The sequence below is a fragment of the Meleagris gallopavo genome, chromosome 5 (genome assembly GCF_000146605.3).
Source record: "Meleagris gallopavo isolate NT-WF06-2002-E0010 breed Aviagen turkey brand Nicholas breeding stock chromosome 5, Turkey_5.1, whole genome shotgun sequence".
Lineage (NCBI taxonomy): Eukaryota > Metazoa > Chordata > Aves > Galliformes > Phasianidae > Meleagris > Meleagris gallopavo.
Window position 1 is genome coordinate 38,188,233 of NC_015015.2, and position 3,761 is coordinate 38,191,993.

The 3,761-nt window shown below is 53.2% G+C and overlaps 1 protein-coding gene across 1 annotated transcript in view; it reads left to right on the plus strand.

Annotated features, from left to right (window-relative positions):
- Positions 1 to 315: 315 nt before the first annotated feature.
- TMEM63C (transmembrane protein 63C) overlaps positions 316 to 3,761 on the plus strand; it is a 28,115-nt gene continuing 24,669 nt past the window's right edge. The window contains exons 1-2 of the mRNA XM_019615771.2: positions 316 to 374; positions 549 to 696. The gene's annotated coding sequence lies outside the window, so the exon portion shown is untranslated. The remainder of the gene's footprint in view (positions 375 to 548; positions 697 to 3,761) is intronic.

Here is a 3,761-nt window from a genome sequence, read left to right on the forward strand (position 1 = left end):
GAAGGCCAAGGACTCAGACTGGATCTTCTTCTTATCCGCTGGGAATTACCGCTTGCTGCTCTCAGTACAGAGGGGATGTTTCCCTTAAATTTGTAGGAAAGATTTGGCTCAGATCGGCAAATCATAGAATCATTAAAGCTGTAGTATAACTGCCAGCCCACCCCCACCATCACCACTTGTATGGGAACTGTTGAGTCATGGCCTGAACCACTGATTGATCACCTGAGTAAAGGACTGAGTCAGCCGTGGGAGCACAGGTGAAGCTGATAGACTCTAGACCCCATTTAAGGTCTGACTGCCATGGGGAGAGGATCTCTTTCTGGGGACCTCTTCTCTGTGGAGTCTGTCCTGTGAACTTAGATCTTTGGATACAGGTGAACATTCCTTCCCTGTTTATTTTCCTGTTTTCACCATGATAATCTTTCCAGCTGTAACACCTGTCTGTAAGAGCCACATCTACACTTTTCTTGAATGACCTCCATTTCAGGAAATCTCTTACCTCTCTACAAGCTGTGTGCAACCAAAAGTTTATTCTATTTCTCTCTCAGATATATCTGCCTAAGAGAGGAAGAAGCCTTTTCCAGAGAGAGCAGATCCAACTTCGCATTGATGCACACTACCAGAGCCACAAGTAAGCAATGTGCATACCCTGAGCTTCAAGGCACAAGGTCAAGTCAGTGCATCTGTCACTGAAAGGTGAGTGGCAGTGGGTCTGACCCCAGGGCAGACTTTTGTCAGGGAATGCATGGGTGTCTGATACACAAAAGTGCAAGCCTGCAGGTCTAGGTGATGATCTCCCATTTGTCTTCCTTCAAGGAGGTAAGTTAAGTGTTCAGTACTGCAAAAGGCAGTATGCAGGGAGAAAGATGGATTGGTGAGTGGCAGGATGCTGGTGGGACCCCCAAGTGATACTGCTGGAGGCAAGGATGGCTGCAAGCAGGGTGGTTGGCATTCATCATTCATCAAGATGAGCAGTTGTGGTGGAACTATAGCAGTGGTTTGGACAGCTTGAGCCACCCATGCTGCTGTGCTGCCTGTTGGTGTGGGGCTGTGGTGGGTGGAGTGGCACCTCGGGAGCACCTTGCTGCTGAGGGCAGCTGAAAAAAGGGGGTTGAGAGCTGGGGAGAAATGCCACACCTGTAAGTATTGAGGCATGCTGTCCCACCAGAGCAGCAAGTGAGAAGAGCCAATTAGCATACTTTAATGTAACTGATTAGTGCCTGGTCACACAGCCTGGTTAGTGGGTAATGTTTGAAGTAAATTTGAAATTACAAGCATGCACATAGCAACCCGCGAGGGAGCTGGTGGTAGGAGAAATGATTTCCTGTCTTAGCAGCTGTGGTCCCCATTTCTCTGTTATTACCCATGGAAAGCTGCCTTCAGAGAGCCCTGCAGTGGTCTGGGGTGAGCACTTGAAAATTAAGAAATTAACTTTCTTAATTAACGCAGCAGAGGTGGCTGGTGTGACCGCTGGGAGGTACGAGTGGGGAGTGATGTGCTGTGTTCAGGCTCTGGGATCAACACGGGGTGGACAGAGGCTCTGCATGGCTTTGTGTGGGACTGGCACTGCCATAGCCCTGAGTGCACATCTCAGTTCCCCGGGAGCCCTCGAGGCTGCAGTGCTGGTACCCAATGAAAGAAGCTGCTGTCTGCAGGAGCCCTGTTTCCTTAGCTACTGCAGCTGGGAGGTGTTTCTGGAAGGTGACAGGCAGTACTAGGAAGGGAAAAGGCTAGAGAGGATCAGGGAGCAGCCTCCTGCCTCCATCCAAGGGGCTGCCTTAGGTGGGATTCAACAGCACTTGCCTAATGTGGTTACTGAACTGCCTGGGCAACATTTGCTGGGTGTCTGCTCAATGCTCTGGAGCCCAGTGTAAAGAAATGCTGAGCACTCATGGCTGCGATTAGAGTGAGTACTGCAGGGCTGTATGATGTCAGCCTCAGAGGAGGCCCACCCAGCACTGCGTGATTGCAGGGTTAATTCCCTCAAGTACAAGCTTCCTTCTCTATCTGGGGATAACACCCTCTTGGTCACCAGGGTGAGAATAAACTCCTGCTTATAAAGGATAGACATCATGTTATGAGAAGAAATCCTTCCAGTAACAGATAACTCTGTCCTTGAAACAGTTTGCAGGCAAGGAAGCAGGGGGCTGTACCCAAGGCTGTGTAGAGGATGCTCTAACCTAGCACCGTGTCCAGGGCTTCTCTGCCTGACTCGCAGCATGGTGAGAGACTGCACTGCAGTGCACCCATACAGGGTGCCTCATAGGGGATGGCTACCTCTCTGCCTGCTGCTCTTTCCCTGGGCTCCAAATCTAAACTCTGCTCTTTCTCCTTCCACCATCTGCCTCCAGGCAAGACCCAGTGCACCCTGCTGGGCCAACCTGGCAGGGAACAGCCAGCACATGAACCTTGCAAGACCATACCCATAGCGCTCTTCATGGGCCAGGGTCCCAGCCAAGGAGGCCAGCTCTACTCAGGAGTCAGTGCTTCACCATGGCATTTGCCAGTTTAAATGATGGAGCATCTTGCTTTCCAGCTCAATGGACCAGAGAAGCCATGGCTTATGAATAATACAGTCTGTACTCACTGAGAAATGGGAATCTTGCACTGGGGAACCAGAAGCAATCTGCTGTCACAAGTGATTTTAGAAAATCCCATCAATTTGTCTTTCCCACAGCCTCTGCAGCTCAGTCACAACACGCAGAGCGCGTGTTGTGCAACCTGCAGAGTCCTGACACTGCCCATGTCACCTGCCACAAGGAGCTGTCATAGCCTCTCAGCCTGAGTGACACTGTAAGACCAGTGCTGGTTCGTCGGGAGTGAGTGGGCAGCTGAGCAACTTCTCTGCATCACAGCTGGGGCTGAGGGAGATGGAGAGAGATGGAAGTCCTTGTTTGTTCCAGTGTTCCCTGATGTTAGTCACATTTCTTTAGCTGTGGGAGCTTCTCAAAGCCACAGGCTGGGGACAAAGGTCTCACTGACAGTAACATTTTATTGGTGGGCATCCAGTTGTATCCCACTTTGCCCTGCACCATCAGCAGTGCTGTGCCAGGGCCACAGCCATGAGGAGATTAAAGAGAAGGAAGGGCACTGTGTGGGACAGTTGGTTCTCTTTCCTTGGATCCCCACGGCTCAGGAGTGGTGCCGTCTATTCCCAGCTCCTGCTTGCCTGCTCATTGTGTTCTTTGGTTCCCTAGGGTAGCGCACCTTCATCAGGCTGTGCCCATCAGGCTTTAGCTCCCCTACCGGGCAGGGGCTCTGCGCTGGGCTGCACTTCCTCAGCCCTAAAGAGACCCAATGAGTCTAAACGAGTTTTTAGAGAGTGCCTTAGATGCTGTTTACTCAGCACTGCAGCCACGTGTGTGGGACCCGGGCACCCCTATGGGGTGGCAGCAGCGAAGCGCTCGGGACGTCAGTGGGACCTCTCCGGGGTCACCCTTTGGCGGCAGCTCCCGATTACCGGCTGGGATGGGAACCGGGGAGGCCGGGAGCACCTGCAGCCCACCGTGCTGCTGCTCCTTTGCCTTTTATTGCTCGGTCGGAAGGAGCGCGGTGGGTACTTGGGGGAGGACGGGCTCTCGAAGCCCCTTTGCACCCCCGCTCAGGCCCCCGTCCCACCCTAAGGCCGCTTGGCACCGGTAGGATCCCCGCCAAGTTTCTCAGCTGCCGCGCAACCGGGCGACGCCGCATCCGCAGCAGATTCAGCGAACGCCGCTGCGCTCCGCAACGCGCGCCGTGCCGTGCCGCCCTGCAGCTCCCCC